The following is an 18,613-nucleotide window of genomic DNA, read 5'->3' as shown; positions in this document are numbered from 1 at the left end:
CTGTATTTAATGCTTTTGTAACTTACTATACAAGGCAATAACTTGACATCCCCAGATTCCAGTTTCCAGGAAGAATGATCAGATCAGGGAGGTACGTTGATTTTAATTCTGTTTAACCTATCGGCACATGTCATGAAGTTTTCCTAAAGACACACTATCTTAACAGCAAACACTTAGGAAAACTGTAAATATTTATTATAAAGCAGTGGACATCATTTGGATATTCAGGAATTTATCGATCTGTAACAAATATAAGAGGAGCATTGAAAATACGCTGGAAAACATCACCTCAGCATTAACGATGACTGTGTGATGAGAACATGCATTTTTTCACTTATGCTTATTATAAGACATCTGTTGGACAAATTAATGAAATTCCCACATATTGTATTATTTTTAGTAATAATAACAATCCATAGATGAGGAAAGATAATTCTTTACTTTCTTCTGAAACATTCACCCCACACACAGTTAATTTTTTCTCAAGCTAAGTGACAGAAAGCTAGAATATGTTAGGCTGCAGTCAAAGTCAGAAGTGACACAATTGGCCGTCATAGACAAGGGGAAAGCATTTTTCCTTCTAATGAAAGTGTAACGCGGGGATCTCTTGAACAAAAGGAGTTGTAGTAGAGCGATGGTCTTTCTGTGGCCTGTGCCTAAGCTGCAGTTAAATATGATAAATATGTGGTCGCCAAAGGAAACATTTCTCTGAACACAGTATTAGTCATATAATGTTTAAAAACATTACCAGGGGCTTACTCTTTTGTAAACAACATGGAGAATATAAAACATCACACCTGCTCTCAAGAATTTTATTTAAAAAATTACCAAAACAAAGAAAATCCACAGGAAATCATTATAAGCACTTAACTTGAGAACTGGGTAAAAATGTGGTATAAAAGTCCACAGAATGAAATGAGGTTTGAAGCAGTTAGGTAGCTACAATACTAACATGGATTTTTGAAGATGGTAATGCTTTAGAACCAAAACAAGTAGAGAAGACTCCAGAAAGGGAGAAGGAGCCTACCAGGATCAGAGTGAGGGAACTGGCCTATTCAGGAGACAGAATATTTCATGCTGAGAATATAAAGAAAACACATCTCAAACCCTTAAGAGCACACAGTCAGAATGAAAGGATTCATATTGCTCTTGACTTAAAAGAAATTCTACTTGACTTTAGAGATATCCAGACAATCAGCAAAAGGTCTTGGACAATGAATTTTTGTGACATAGTTATTGAAAATATTGTTATTAAAAATAACTCATCCTTATTACATTTTAATTTTTTGTACTTAATTTTATTTGATCCCTGGAACTACTGAAAATGGCCAGGAAAAGATCATCATTACATCAGTTTTTTCTTTGTACTTTTTTTCCCATTTTGTTGAGTTGTCGTTGACATGTAACACTGTGTAAGTCTAAGGTAACTAACATATGATTTTATACATGTATGTATTGTGAAATGGTTAAAATAGTAAGGTTAGTTAACACCTCTGTCACCTCACGTAGTTACCAGTGTGTGCATGTGTGTGTGTACATGTGGTGAGAAAAATGAAGATTGACCCTTTTTTGGAATCAAAGCCTGAGGTCCCCTGAAGATGAATGATGACTTAAAGGCATACAATATGCATGGGAGTTGGGACTTCTCTCACATGTCCTGATTACAAAATCATTACCCACTTTTTAATTTCCTCATGTTGTTGAGAATCTGAAACTTTTATCATGGAAACATGTCTAGGATGTCTGGAATCATACCTTAATAGAAAATGAAGGAAAATATCCATTAAAGGATTATCTCAACCTGCTTAAATTTGCATGTAAACTATCCTTTGTACCATCATATATTATGGGACAAAACAGAGGGTGAAATGATGAAATAAGCTTACCACTGAAGACCTGACTACTCTGGAAATTTAGACAATTGAGGTTACTAGTCATGGAGTCCAAAGGGAAAAAACTATGCTTGATTCCACACTAGTAAAGCCAGAAGCTCCCTAATTTATATCCCCTACTTGGCTGAGGATATCAGATGTGTTCGGGTTGGACAAGTTCAAGACTCTTGCTTGAGTAATTTTAAGGAATGTAACAAGGTCTGAACAGCAATTGGTTATTTAATAATCCTGCTTGCAGAGCCAACATAAGCTTGCCTCACTCTTAAGCACAGAGTAGGACCAACTGCCTTACTCGGTGCTGGGAACAGAAACCTGCATCTGCATATAGGCTTTAAAGTCAACCTGATGTGAAATCCTGAAATACATTTTGAAAATGAATGGATTAGTGATAAAATTAATGAGAAAACTAAAGTCTCCTGAATGAAATATTTTTGGCATGTGATCACCTGATACACTGCCCTTAGAAGTCCTCTGCAGTTTGGTCTGCTGAAAAACTCTCAGCATAGCAACTCTTGCATCACAGGTATTATATTAACACCAAGCCAACTTGACTGTTTGTCCTGTGTCACATCATGTTTCGACACTAACTTTTACTCCATTTCTCAGTCTCCTTCTCCACCACAATATGTCCCTTTACCAATTTGAAAGGGCTTCCCACTAAAACTACTACTAGCAACTGCCACTTCTGTACCTGACACTAACTCTAACCCACTCACCTAGAAAATGCTTGTCATCTTTAATATGAGAGTCATTCATGCCCATGTCACACCATCCACACTGTGTGATGTCTAGCCTAGCCTGGGCTCCAACCCATCACTTCCACGTTCCATACAAAGAACAACACCTTGGACCGCACCTATATAGTTCTGCATGGTCCAGAGTACTGAGTTAGAACCTGTGTCTTCTTCAAATATGTCTGTGCTCTTTGCTAGTGAAACAGCAAACAATGTAGAAATTGAGCCTCAATAAATTACTATTTATCCAACATCAACCAACCCCGACTCTTCTCTTCTCATTAATGCATGCACCAAATATGTAGATTAAGCTAAGACAATGTGCCTGGCAAGATGCTTGTTATACTATATATAGTGATAATCAAAGCTGCTAGAGGTTGAGTGAGGAAAGCCCTGCAGGCAGACACAATAGCAAAAATAAGTCTGGCATTTGAGAAATGACAGCAGGTCAGTGTGGCCGAAGTACAGCAAGAACACAGAGGAGGAGGAGGAGGAGAAGGAGGAGGAAAGACATGGATCTCTCAGAACCATAATGCTCTTAAATCAGGTAGGAACACAACCTGGTTTACATTTTTAAAAGATCACTGTGGATGCATTTGGCGAATGGAGCAGAAGGGGTCAAAAGCACAAGTGGCAGAGACAAGGTGGGGGGTGTACTGCCATGTTTAGGGGTAACTTAGGATAAGATAAAATCAAAAGATATGGATGACGTCATCTACTTTCTCTGCTGTTCCATGAGTCTTTTATTCATGCATCGTGACAATCTGGCATGTTTCCTAGAGCAGCTCTTCTAAACCTTCCCACTGCTTTTCAGGTTCACAAACTGTTTCCTTCTTCTCCACCTCCTGTTCTATCTTGATGGAAGATTGTTCTTTAGCTACTAAACACAGCACAGTCATCCAGTGTGAGCTCCCTCATGCTCCCTCCTTCTATCCTCTCCACTGCCCTTGCCCTAATTTTTAAGCCTGTGAAATAATCCATCTCCAACACTCCGTGTTAATTTGGATTCTCCCCAAACAGACACGAAGGCGAGTTAGTTTTTCTTTCTGATTTCAGGAAGTACATATGGGAGGGTGGAGAAAGTGAGTTTTAGGAAAAGGGAGGAGGTGAGAAAGGATGTATTAATTAGCACATCAGTAATGGGAGTCAGGGATTCGATCCTGTTGGTGACCCTCTGAGAAGCAGTGTGGAACATGCCTCAGAATAGTCCTGCCAAAGGAAGAGGAGGCTGGGGTGCCTTTCCAAGGACTCCCATCCCCTAGTAGTTAAAGCTTGTTCCTAGTGACATCACCTCCCTCTCGCAATATTTCTGGCTCACTCCTGTTTGCAGCAGAGCAAGCTCCCATGGTGCTGGAGTAGGTTCTTGCGCAGAGCAACCAAGCAAGAGACAGAAACTCTGGAGATGGTGAGCCAAGAACTACAATGAACTTAGGTTGGGAAGGAAACATGGAGCCCAGTTCTAGCATACTCTATACCTGCCCCACTCCACCGCCCCCACCCCCGCCCCTATCGATAAGACCTTGTTTATTTCTCTCCTCTACTGAAGAATTCCTTAAAGGAATTACTGCTATGAACTATATAAGGGACCTTATAAATCATCTGATCCAATCCCCTTAATTGAAGGTTTGAAAATTAAACCCCAAAATTATCCAGTTAATTTTGGGAATACTATTTGCAAACCTTTTGCTCATCCTATAAAATATATATTGTGTTTTATATATATTTTACAGTGTTTTATATTATTTTTGGTTGCTCAATAGTATGAACATCCATTTTAATACCTTGATATCACATTGCCTCCTGTCAACATGTACTATCTCCTACTGGTTCACAAATGTTCAAGTCTAAGCTACTATCTGTTGAGTTTTATAATCTCTATTCAATACTTAATTGAAAAAAATATTGCAGACTTGTAAGAACAAACTAATTGGAAAGATCTGAAGCATAAAAGCTATTATGTCCCAAATCCTCCATACAGAATATTTTTATTTGTGCTATATATGGCCTTGACTAGAGGTATTGTTTGTATTGTTGTTTTGTGGTTTTTTTTTTTTTTTTAAACCAACAGAAATATTTTCAGGGTCCTGGAAACATCCAAGGTAAGTGTTTAAAAGCTCTGCTTGCAGGAGTCTGTCAGTATTTTGGTAAACAGTATCTGAAGCATGACTATAGTTTATTTGAACAGCAGGCGAGTTCACACAGAAATTGTTTTATTCATTGGAATGGCTTCACATGTGGTATACTTTATTTTTAATTTGGTTTAGTTTATGATTAACAATCACGATTCTAAAGATGGTTAAATAACATATTCTGTTGCATAAATGATACTCTTTACAAGGGGCACATGTAATATATATACTTTTAACTTAATTCACACTGTAATTGTTTGTATCAAAAACCTTTAGATCAAATAATCTACTACAACTAGTCATGATGCTTCATTTCATTATATTTAATTATATGGCAAGATTTTTCCTCCCTGCTCTTCTTCCAAAGGGCTTTATTTAGACACCACTGATGTTCATTTTTATTGGAGAGAGATTCATCTAGATTTCTGATAATTTTGTGAGGATGTCGTACCCCCTACTCAATATTCTCTTAACTTTAAAAAAAAAAAATCTCTTTTTTGAGAATCTTTCAATTTTCCAAAGAGAAAAAGAAAAAAGAAAAGGAAGGGAAAAGAAAGAAAAGAAAAAAGAAAAATGCCTTTAACATATTGTATTTTTAAGAGACTTGAGTTTCAAGGAACTTTTCTCTGGGTCTGTCCATGCTCAATCTTGGCTTGAGTCTTGAACATGGATTCAAGTGAGGCAGAGCCATTTTTTCTGCTTTTGGCAATTTCAGAGCTGCCTAAGAAAGCACACACAAGGTGGGGACCTCGTTCCAACCCTTTCCTTCCTCTTCCTTACCTTCTCTTAGCCATATTACCAACACCTTTCCTAAAACAGAGAGGCTTCAGTTTTGCGTGGCTGGGGAAAAAAATCCATCTACTTCAGGTTTCCCTTATTCCCATTTCCATTTCAATTTCAAGTGCTGGCTAAAATCAAATGCACTGTGGTGTGTGTGTGTGTGTGTGTGCACGCGCATGCATGTGTCTGTCTGAAGAGATATAATTTTGGCTTGACCATGAGGAATCTGGAAACTGAAAAGGTGATCAGGTGATTGTATCCTGAAGACTCAAATGAGTTTGTCAAAGAAGTCTAGTATTAATAAGAAAAACAAAACAAAACAAAACAAAAAACCCTCCCATGCTTTTTGTTCTCATATTTGGTTAATGATCTAATAGCTATCAGAATAAAATGTCATAGATATTATTCATTTCTCAAAACAAACGGCATTAAAAATTGAATTAAGTACCCCTTTCTTTCTTTCCCTGGGCAATTTTGCCTGTAGGATTCATTTGTAGAGCTAGTTTATTGAATGTCTGCTACATTCCAGACAGGATTAAGTACTAAGGATTCAATGATGGAAGCCAAGGGATATGAGAGCCCTGGTAGAGTGTTAGTGTTTTTATTTTTTTCAAAGTTATACTCCAAAATGCCATTAAAGATGGTTTTATTTTCATAATAAAGCCATAATTTATCACCATAAATATTATCTATTTTAGTAATTATCGGTTGCCTTAATCATGAATGGAGAAGTGAAAAGTAATAAACTGAGAAATGAGTCAGACCACAATAAATCTCTTGCTATATTATTTGAACATTAGAAATATGGCACATTGCCTTTTAAGCATCACCCTCTTTCATCAACTTGGAGTAGTAATAGAATTAAAATAACATGAAAATGCCATCATAGCTCTGATGATTTCTGAAACCTGTATAGGTAGTCTGTGATAGGTAAAACTAGGCAAAAAGAACACCCTATAAAACTGAAATAAATGACAGTATCTATTTTCTTGATGCATTTTATCAAAAAAATTGAGAGAATGAGTGTTATAAACATTTCTACTTCCTTAAAGGCCTTGTAGTCCTGACTCTAAGTTACCAACATCTAAATTCCCATAAAAGTCAATTATCCATATTATGCATTGAATCTAAATGTTGCACCCCATTAGAACATATCAAAGCTTAAATTTTACTGAATGAAATGGACCATAACGAATGAACATGTAACTTAAAACAAGAATAAAGATGACAATTTTTGAATGCTTCAATTCAGTTATTAGCATCTTAAATGATGTATTTTAATTTTTTCTTAGGCATTATAATTAAGTAAAATACCCAATCCTGTCAGGGTTTAAGTTTGTAAACTATGGTTTCAGTAAAGAGAGTTAAAAAACCTTTGATTTTTACTGACCTAAAAGGGGAGACTTGATGTATAGCATAAACTCAAGTGTTTAGAAGACATGGATCATGTTTTCATTTTGTTAAAAGTATCACAGAGTGAATCCTTACTGAGAGAGGTAGCTCTCGGGGAATGAGAATCAAAAGAGTAATTAAAAATGAATTCTTTACATTACATATTTGAGAACTGCTGACCAACAGTTTACTTTAGCGATGTTATTGCTAATTTCTATGGAACAATAATGTCCCAAGTAGATATTTTGATATTTTAATGTGTTAATCATTGATGGAACAAATGCCTCAGTTTTGTGTGGGCAGTGTGTTTATTTTCTTGTGCAGTGGGAAACTTCTCTATGCAGTGTGTAAAGAGCACCCAGGTAACCAGATGAAGGGAAAGAAAATAAGTGTTGTTTCGAATAATGAATATCAGCCAAATTCTGTTTCTCCCCCCATTCACTCAACCAGACCTTTATTGAACCCCCACCATTTACCTTACACAAAAATGTCAACCCATTGACTATTTTTTGAGCTCCTACTATATGCAATGCATTAATTTCCTAAGTCTTTTGTCCTTTTATCAAAAATATAAACTTTCAGAGAGCCAAACCTTTTCTTAACCCTTCATCTCCCACCCAAGTGAGATATCCTAGTCAACCTTGGTGACCCATCAATCTCCCAATTCCCTCTACCTAGAATGTCCTCCAACTAGATAAATCCTAAGGAGCCATAGTCTTATTCCACCTGAATCTTGGTGAGTCTGATTCATAAATAAGAATCTCCTCATCTTGGCAGTGCTTCTCAAAGTGTGGTCCCCACACCAGCAGCATCAGCATCTCTGGAGAGAAACTTTTTAGAAATGCAAATTCTTGGGCCACCCCTCAGAAGGACCATCAACTCCTGGTGAGGCCCAACAAGCTGTATTTCAACAGGCTCTGCAGGGGATTCTGATGCCCTCCTAAGGCAGGGAGAGCCCCTGCTCTTATCTACCTTGTTCCAGAGTTTTTCTGAAGATCAAAGGAAAAAAATTATGTCGCGGGGTTTTGAAGGAAACAAATAAATAAATCAAGGACTATGTAAGCATAATTTATTAAATAGATCAAAGATTGTTTTTAACTTATTTTTCTGTTTCTCTATTTCCTCCTTAGTTTGTACATGCATTTAAAGATAATCTCAGCAATGTCAGCAAGCTTGGTCGCATAGTTCAAGCTGTGAGGGTTCAATAAATAGGTCGGTAAACATTGCAAATCAACACAGCTTTTGATGAAATGTCAAGCAAGACAGAGCTTAGCTATATTCGGCTCAGCTTGAATTCATAAACCATTAACTGGCCTCTGTACTTCCAGGACAATCTGTCTGATGAATAAAACACAAACAGAAAAATAATAAAAAAAAAAACCTCTTTAGAAAGAGATTACTAAAAGGGAACCTTTAAGTGAGAAATGGCACGAGGTAGTTCAGAGCAAATGAAAGAGAAGTCTTGCAAAAGTCAGTAGGTTTTCTTATAAATCAAGTTACGGGACAGCGTGGGATCAAAATATACTTTTTAACTTTGGATTCTTTTCCTGATATATATTCATAATTTTAATAAAGCTTTTTTAATCCTACTCTTTTAGCTCTGCCCTGCCCCCCCAAAGTAGACATCTTCCTACAGAAAAACTTGTCAGAAGAGATAGGAATTTTAACAAAATTGCCGTAATTCAGGAATTAATGTACTTTTAATATACAGTTTGTACATACTGATAACAAATCTTTCCTGATTTAGAATTTTAGGATCTCTTAAAATTTAAAAAAAAAAAAAACAAACCACAGGTAACATGGCTAATCATAACTCCTTTTTACTTAACTTAAAAGCTAGCATTTAGCAGTAATTGTTGAACCTTTGAAATCATTCTTAAATATTTCAAGCAATTAGGCAGCCAGGAATCATTATTTACCACTGGCAGCCCAGTTTACTTCCTAATAAGCTATGAATATCTGAACATGCCTAAATCACTCTTCACAACAATCTTCACAACAATATTATTTTCCTTTTCTTTGACAAAAAACATTCTTGAAGCTATATATACAGTTTCAAGAACATACATATATATGTATATATATACATATATATATATCACATAGGTGTTTCTATTGCTAAGACATAAATTCTTCACATTAGTTTTCTATTGAGCTCATGGATTTAGTCTAGGTCCTGATAAACTGAATTTGAAGGAGAAATAGTATTGTTTATTGAGTAAGGTCTAGATCATTACATTTTTTTTCCTTGTCACTTCATATCAGAAGTAACTAAATTCCTAAAGACCAGGTTCATAAAAGCCATAACCCAAAAAGAAGAATCTGGGCTCCTCGTTATTTCAGTGCTTTGCATTATCGTATAGGTTGCTAATGTTAAGCCCCTTCCCCTCCCTTTCTCACAACAAAAGTCCCAATTTAACTTTTAGAGAAAGCCATATGGAAGAGGAGGGATCCAAATTTACCCTAGAGGCTGCAAACTGACCAGAGGAGTCACCTCTGGGGAAGCCTGCTTCCGACTGCTTGTGGCATTTATCCTTCTTCTGAAAGGCTGTAGCATTTATCTGCAGCTTTTACTCACCAGATGAGACCTCAGACATTTCAAATTCTGCGGTGGCTTGCTACACCTTCATAGGAAAGCTTTTTGCTGATTTCCCTGTTGGTACTTTTCTCTTACACATTCTATGGGGTCTGAGAAACCTGGAGGTAGAGTCATAGCCAAGCACAGATAAAGCAGGTACATAATCTCTGCCCAGCTTCACAAAAGCAGACAAACGCACAATCTTTTTCCACCTGTTTCTTCCACTCCGGTTGCCGTGCAAAGTGAGGTGATCTTTACAGATTCACAGGGAGCATTTTGCAAACACTCCCCTCTCACAGCAATGGTTTCTTCCCTCACAGGCTCAATCTACCTGATTATGTTCCCTTCTAATCAGTAACCTCAGTTTCTGTAGTAATAAGTGTGCTGACTGCTTTATATAGGCTTTCTCGGAGACTGAAGCAGAAACCATAAAGGAGAATTAAAGGAGCTGATTATTATGAGGACACCTGTATTTTTGTCTAGCCTTCATGTGAACTCGGCAGCGTGCTCATTTATGCAAACATGTTATGAAAGAGAGCAAAAAGGAGGGCATGGAAAGAAGAGCCTGGACCTGTAAAGTTGTGCACCTGTGAGATGCTAGGAGGGGAGACAGCAAGTCCAGTAATGTCCTGTGGTGCTCGAAACACATTTGAACTTCCTATGAAAATATCAAAATAGAAGTGCTTGACATCCAAATACCTCCCTCCAGAGCTACTCTGAAAAATCAATTATCAAATCTGAAACAGACTGACATGAAACCCAAGGCATGATGCAGAAGTTAATTCCTAAAGCAAATGGAGATTACTGAAGATTGAAGCAAAAATCCATGCATGTAAACCCTGATTTTTTAAATAAAAGAAAAAATATCAGTAACTTACTTGAGATTATATTTGAAGTTCCACCTTGAATTCTTCTCTTTGCAAGTACAGAATTGTGCCAGCCTTGTGTAATGACTGTTTACCCAGAGCAAAAGATTGAAGTGGATTTTCAGATTAAAAATAAAACTCTTAAGTATGTCAATCCCCATCTGATCAAAGCACATAAACTAATTTTTTCAAGTACTTCATTAACAATATACCCAAGAAAAGCTGCATTTCTCTCAGTTTTCTTTAAAGAGAAAGTTGTTAAAAATGTTTGAAATCCATGTAAAGAGACCAGAAAAATAGTTAGGGCTGCTTCTATTTCATCTAGTAGACTTAGGGCCGGACTCAAGGACTGGCAAATGGTAAGCGCTTAATACGTGTTTATTTAAAGTGAGCAAAATCCTATGACATAAAGGGTGATTGCCATTGCCACTTATATATTCAATAGCCAAGTTCTGCTCTTACCTTATTTTTAAATAAGCCACCATCTCCCAGAGCCTCAAAAGATATTAAATGCTACTGTTTTCTTTCCTAGAAAATATTCCGCAATTACAACCATGTGCTACGATGGAAGTAAGTTACAATGTGAGTGATTGTTTTTTCCTTGCTCCTTTTTTCTACTCTCAATTTCCAGATGTGGAAATTTCATTTGGAGAGAACAGGAGGTGTTGGTGGGGAAAACTCATTAATCGTACCGTATCCCCTTGCCTACAAAGAATACAGCATCCAAATTACAGAAGAACTAAAGAAACCTTGTAGAATGAGTATATAATTAGCAGTGCTGCTAAGTGAATGGAAATGGAGGTTGCCTAACTTAATTAACTGTAATCATTACTCACTGTCCTCCTGCTTAGAAAGATTAGTTGAGGGTATTTCTTCTGCGGTACCCCATTAGACATTTCTACTTCCATCTTAATATGAAAACGATTATGCTACAAAGACAGTACTGTCATTCCCGTTCAATCAGATATAAACTTTACCGAATAAGCCTGTTCCATGTCTTAGTTCAGGGAGAGGAACGGGAACAATGAGAAAATATTTTGTGGGATGAAAGCTTGAGAAATTAAGAAAACGTAGATAATTATAGAAGTGAGTGGCTTGAAGAGAAAATTAAAAGGAAACCTATAGAGTAATTTCTATAAAGAAACTAGCTCTTGGCCAAAGAGGGGGCAATAACAGATGATGATCAAAAACAGAAAATTAAAGTCAACACAGTATAAATAGGTGACCCTATATGGTTCTGTTGGTAACAAATGCAAAACAATGCAGGGTATCCAAAGGCGCTTCAAGGACACTGGTTAAGGACTGCTTTCCTATAATTTATTTATTTTTTAGGGGACAACATTTGCATCTAGGAAGCATTTATTCTTTTGAATTAATGAAAATCATCTTGCGTGCACATGTACAAAGGACCTTCTCATGAATACAAGAATAGGAACGCCTGTGACTGCAGCACTGACAGCGTTTTGCTTCATTTGGCTTCTGTCCACCAGTGATAAGAAAGTTCACAGCAACTCTGACTTTGTTTTCTAAGTCCATTTCCCTGTTCTACAAATTAAGCTGAGTCCACTACTGCATTTCAAGAATCTCTCCAAGAAGTCTGCAATGTTAACGGGGTTATCATTATGCCCATTTCACAGGCAAAGAGACTGGGACTTGGAGAGGTTTCCCAGTCACCTTGCTAATAACAAATGGCTAAAAACCCAGCTCTGCCGGACTCCCTTTTTGAGTATGTCTCAAAAAGGTCATGTGCATAAACATTCATCTGGGCACCTTGGTAAATGGTGGCTACTGAGTCAGTATTTGTAGGTGAGACCTGAGAATCTGCATTTTTAACAGGCTCTCAGATGTTGCTGCTGCTGCTGCTGGCTTTTGAACTGTCAGCACATTGGATAGTAAGGCCTTAGAGAAGAGGATCTCTCTCCTCTGATATGAGAACCACCTGGGGATCTTCCAACACTCCCCATGCCCAAGCTGCACTTCATCTCAAAAGAAGAATCTCTACATATGAAACTCCAGTGATTCTAATGTGCAGCCAACTTTGGGAATCTGTGCTTATGGACCCGCTGTTCTCTTAATAGGTGTGCATCAGAATCAAGTGAAGAGATAGTACAGAACACAGAAGCCCAAGTTTATTTAAGTAAGGATAAGACTTGGGCCTTTGCATGCTTAAGTACCTCCCCAGGTGATTCTGCTATCTAATCAAGTTAGAGAACCACTCTCTAGACCAAGCTCTTTCAAATCAATCAGCTGTGTGCTGTCATGAACATTTTCAAGTTTGATGAGACTTCTTCCCGGCTAAACATCCCAGAGTTTCTCAAAGCACAATATCCCCATCCACAGACATATTATACAAACACAGACACACAGACACACAGACACACACACACAGACACACACTCTCTCTTACTCTTTTGTGGTGATCAGTGTCCTCATTATATGCTTTTTTTTTTTTTTTTGCTTATTATAGTCAGGTGCACATTAAATCTATTACTCTGTCAGTACTTCAGTGGAAAGCATATCTAAGTTATAGGACATTAGCTTTATACCCAGGGTAGCTATATAATTAAAAGTAATCGATTTTGAAAGGATATGGTAGTAAGTTCAAATGAATACAAAGAAATGATCCCTGAGCTCAATAACAGAAGCACAATGTATCACCCTGTAGTTAGAGCCCACTTCATAAGTGATCCTCAGCTCTTCTTCAAGGGCCTGCGAAGATGAGGGTCATTTTGACTAGTGACACATTTTGCCTTCAGGGGAGTTTTAGCGTGAATGCTGTCAGATTATATCTCATTAAATATTTTTGTTGGCAGTGAAGGGAAAATGTAAGCATTATTAGAAATGTAATTAGTAGAGTACAAATTTTACTTCCTTACAGCTCCTAAGAGCACATAGTTATAATAAAATTCTTCTGAATATTTCCCTTACCATTAATTCAGAATACCAAGCTATTAGTTTCAGTGAGGGTGGCCAGGGCCATTGGTTAGAGCTCTGGGTATGGTGCCCTGCAGAAAGGTGCTCCCAAGAGGAAGATGTATAGGGGCTAAATCTGTACTTTTCCTCCATTCACCCATCTTTGTGAACCTGGCATAGGTCAGAGTAGGATTTCTTAAATAACTGGTTCTCCTTTGGGTTGGGAGGCGAGGCTCCTTTGTCTAATTTTCAGAGCACCATAGAAGCTAGCAGCAGCTCTGTGGATGGCACAGTGCAATGGAAAATGGTTGGGGCTGCTGTTGGAAGGCATTAGGAACTAACTGTATAATCTAAGGCAACTTATTTAAACTTTTAGCATCACGAGGCCTTCCACCTGAACAAGAACATGGCGACATGCCCAGAGAGATTAAGGGCTCAGGCTCTATAGCAAAAGAAGATCAAGTAATGCTTGAATTCCAATTCTGCTTATGTCCTAGCTGTGTAAACTGGACATGTCACTTAAAGCATGATTTCATTATCTGTAAAATGGGCACAATATTAGTTACAGCTTCCTAAGGGTATTGTTTGGACCAACTGCAAGGTGTTTAGCACAGCTCCTGATGCAGCTAAATAAATAGTAGCCACTGTTTATCAACAATAATAACATGACAACTCACATTTCCAAGGCTTTGGAGGAAATTAAATCAAATGATACATACAAAATAAGACTCTGAACTGAAAAACACTAATCCTGTTAGAGATGAGGTTTCTTCCTTTTAGTAATGTCTTTTTTCCGTATCTTAATTTAATCTAATTTTTTAAAAGATTTTAAAAATTTATTTATTTGTCAGAGAGAGGAGCGAGCGAGAGAGAGAGCGAGTGAGTGCACAAGCAGGGGGAGTGGCAGACAGAGAGAGAAGCAGGTGTCCTGCTGAGCATGGATTCCAGCATGGGACTTGATACCAGGACCCTGGGATCATGACCTGAGTTGAAGGTGGATGCTCAACCAACTGAGCCACCCAGACAGCCCTCCATATCTTAATTTTAAGGAAATAGTAGTAGAAAGTAAGCAAGAAATACAGCTCTCAAGGATCTGGCCACGATAACTGTTCTGAGAGGTGATGCCACTATTGAGAGCTGGAGGCAAACCTAATGCCTGTACATGGTAGTAAGAACCTAAATATACAGTACATCAGGGAATAGTGTGGACTCTGAACCCATGGGTCTGAAACTAGAACTCTAGTAACCTGGCAATGGGTTGAATAAATTGGAAGTAATCCCATTAAATGTTTGTCTCTGGAGTTATTATTCCCAATAATCACATTTTTAAAACTCCCACCTTGAAAATCATGTTTCCTGAAGTTGCCTCCAAGTAGCAGTAAGCTACCAATCTCCTATTACAAAAAGAAAAATGAGACTAGCCTGTAAACATATTACCCAACACAGTACCTGAAAGTGCAGGCTGGGAGGCATTATAGCTCAACGGTAGTCAATTTAAAGTAAGAGGTTATAGAGTTTTCTCTCCAAGTGTAAAGGATCCCAGCTATAATTGTTCTTTAGTAACCTTGGAAAGGTATACTTTTATTCAAACTGTGCTGTGATTTCAGTTTATCTCCTAGGGAAGGACTCTAGTTTTGGTCATTAAGTTCATGGAAAGTCAAGTCCTTTCCAGCTCTTCCAGCCAGCTTTTTTACAATTTCTGTAATCACATCACTGTGGCGAGCGTGTGCATCTGTGTTTACTTAAGATTTTAAGCACAATTCTTCATGGTCCATTTATTTCTTAGTATTGTTCTTTTCCTTTGACTCTATGTCTTTCCCATGGAGTTATACCAAGTCTGAAGAAAAATGAAGGTAACAATGTGCTTCGTATACAGGAGTTTTTGCTTTTACAAGTCCAGGAGGATAAAAACCGATCTGGTTTTTTGTTGTGGATGATCAGTGATAATTTTCACATCTAATGACCAAAAAATCATTTTATGCTTGGAACTGTATATAAAGAAAATTTGCACAGAAATCTCACCACGTGGAACATCTCCAAATATTAAGTTTTCATATAAACGTGAACATCTGCAAGAACTTGAGCCAACTTGGGAGCTATTATTTCAGTCAGCCTCCTTCATCAAACAGAGCTCAGATCGACCTTCCCTTACCTTTAAGCTTTTCTCAATGAACTGAGTAATGGAATCTTGAGGGACACCTTTAAACCCAGCAGTAGAAGCAAAAACCTTCCCCACTGATAAGCAAAAGGATATTTCCGGCAACAAAACCCATCAACTATAGGAGGTATATATCTAACTCAGTCGGTCTTCAATTAAATGCTAGTCAGAAACCCCTGAAGGCAACACCAAGGGCTTAGAGCAAAATAAAAAGACCACAGACATACTGTGGATGATCCGGTCTCAGAGAATGGTGTGCATTCCACTTGGCCCTGAGAGTATTTGGAAATTTCCTACATTCGAAACCTCAATTCTTCTAAGTCCTGGGAAAAACCATTTAGTAAACTCATTAATTTATAACTGAGACTGTTAGCCAACAGAAATCATGCTTCTACTTATGATCGACATTTGGTAATGACATGTATTATACCACCTATATAAGAACATTGTAATATATCCTCTTTAACATCATAAAATCCTTAGAAATGATAAAATCAATCCAGTTAAGTAGGTATAGCCCTGGTCTTTACAAATACCCACAGGTCGATAATGCTGTCAAATACATCTTCTTAAAGCACCAGTTTCCTCATATTACCTGCCCTGGTTTTTATAACCATAACTCTTAATAGGACTTTTTCATCCATTGTCAAAATTTTATCACCTGCCATTCATTCCTCAACATACCATTCTGCCTTCTACTTAAATACACTGCTTTACAAGGCTGTCCTTTCATTCAGTTGGAAAATGTTTAGGAATAGAAAGACTGGTTTTATAGTTTCCTGCTCCATTTGGCCTCCTAGCATTTTTCCTGGAACATAGCGATTGCATAGCAAATACTTACTGTGTGTTTCACATTGATACATACACCAGCAATGTCCAGCACCTGCTTATTTAAATAAATATTAAAGTCACCCAAAACTGGTACGCCTGCTTTTTTTTTTTTTGTAAAATACATTAGATCATTGCCATAGTGAAAAATAGGAAGCAAACTAAACTCCACCAAGTAGGAGTTAAAATAATTCCAGTACATCCAGTTGACAGATTTATAGGCAGCCAATAAAACCCTCTTCTTACAGAATATTTAAAAACACCAGAAAAAAAATGTAGTATATTAAGCAAAATAAAGCAACTTAACAAAACTGGTTATATGTGAACTAAAAAGGCATTATTTCATGGTGGTTAAAAACCCAGGCTCTGAATCAAGCAAGATGGTTGAGGAGGAGGAGACCTAATATCATCTGCTTCCAGGAGTTCAACGAGGTAGTTCTCAAACCTTTCTGAACACCTACAAAATCAACAGGAGATGGAAGAGAAGAAGAGCAGCAAACCTAGGAACAGAAAATCAACCACTTTCTGGAAGGTAGGACATACAAGTGAATTCGAGGCAATATACGAGAAGAGGGACGTTGGTGGAAGAGGCTGACTCCCAGCAAGTGGTGGAGCAGTGGAGCACAAAATTGGAACTTTTAGAAGTCTGCTCCACCGAGGGATGTTCCTCCAGAGGCTAAGCAGGGGTGGAGCCCTCACAGGAACTGTGTGGTCTCAGGTCCCATAGGGTCACAGAAAGATTGGGGGTGTCTGAGGGTGGCAGAGCTCCCAGGTATTGGAGTGGGGAAGCTGGCTACTGAGATGGAGCCAAGGAGAGGGCTCTTGGCTCGGGCTTACCTTAAACAATGATCCTAGGCACACTTGGGCCATTGCTTTTGGAGTGGCAGATCCAGAGAGAACCCCTCATTCCTCCTCTGGGAGGAGTGGGGGGGGGTGTGAATCTGCTGGGTTTGGAGACTCCAAATGGGGCTGTGTGCCAGAGATAGAAATGCCTAGTCAACATGCTGGGAGAGCACGGAGTGTGGTCAGAGACCAGGGAGACAGGAGGGATTGACTGCTTATCTCCCAAAGGGCCCTGAGGAATGGGGCCCAGAGCTCTCGGCTTCTCCAGGCTGGAGATTAGGAGGCCGCCATTTTCATTATCCTCCTCCAAAGCTCTACAAAAAGTGTTCAGGGAACAAAAGCTATGAGAGCAAACCCTAGCAGATTACTTAGCCCGGCCCCTGGCAAGTGCGGTAGAATTCTACCTCAAGCAAAGACATATGAGAATCACAGCAACAGGCCCCTCCCCCAGAAAATTAGCAGGAACAGTAATAGTAGGAAATTTTAACAGTCCCCTCACTGAAATGGACAGATCATCTAAGCAAAAGATCAACAAGGGAATAAAGGCTTTAAATGGCACACTGGACCAGATGGACATCACAGATATATTCAGAACATTCCATCCCAAAGCAACAAAATACACATTCTTCTCTAGTGCACATGGAACGTTCTCCAGAATACATCACATCCTGGGTCACAAATCAGGTCTCTACTGGTACGGAAAGATTGGGATCATTCCCTGCATATTTTCAGACTACAATGCTTTGAAACTAGAACTCATTTACAATTGCACCCAAAATCATAAGATACCTAGGAATAAACCTAACCAAAGACACAAAGAATCTGTACTTAGAAAACTATATAATAGTCATGAAAGAAATTGAGGAAGACACAAAGAAATGGAGAAACATTTCATGTTCATGTATTGGAAGAACAAATATTGTAAAAATGTCTTTGCTACCTAAAGCAATCTACATATTTAATGCAATCCCTATCAAAACACCATCAACTTTTTTTCAAAGAAATGGAATAAATAATTCTAAAATTTATATGGAACTAGAAAAGACACCGAAAAGAGGAATGTTGAAAAAGATAACCAAAATTGATGACATCACGATGCTGGACTTTAAGCTCTATTACAAAGCTGTCATCATCAAGACAGTATGGTACTTGCACAAAAACAGACACATAGATCCATGGAACAGAATAGAACAGTCAGAAATGGACACTCAACAATATGGTCAACTTATTCAAAAAAGGAAAGAATGGCCAATGGAAAAAAGACAGTCTCTTCAACAAATGATGTTGGGAAAATTGGACAGCCATATGCAGAAGAATGAAACTGGACCATTTCCTTACACCACACACAAAAATAGACAGGAATCCATCAAAATCCTAGAGGAGAACACAGGCAGCAATCTCTTTGAGCTTCGCCTTAGCAACTTCTTGATAGACATGTCTCCAAAGGCAAGGGAAACAAAGCCAAAAATGAACTATTAGTACTTTATCAAGATTAAAACC

General features: G+C 38.0%; 1 protein-coding gene and 1 long non-coding RNA gene across 2 annotated transcripts in view; one reads left to right on the top strand and one right to left on the bottom strand.

Annotated features, from left to right (window-relative positions):
* DMD (dystrophin) overlaps positions 1-18,613 on the bottom strand; it is a 2,124,834-nt gene that overhangs the window by 2,023,000 nt on the left and 83,221 nt on the right.
* On the top strand, positions 1,460-18,575 carry LOC125091788 (uncharacterized). Its single transcript, XR_007124756.1, has 3 exons — positions 1,460-1,474; positions 14,198-14,207; positions 18,473-18,575. It is a non-coding gene; the product is annotated as an uncharacterized LOC125091788 (long non-coding RNA).

The sequence above is a fragment of the Lutra lutra genome, chromosome X, assembly GCF_902655055.1.
Source record: "Lutra lutra chromosome X, mLutLut1.2, whole genome shotgun sequence".
Classification (NCBI taxonomy): Eukaryota; Metazoa; Chordata; class Mammalia; order Carnivora; family Mustelidae; genus Lutra; species Lutra lutra.
This window is presented reverse-complemented; position numbering and strand designations above follow the sequence as displayed.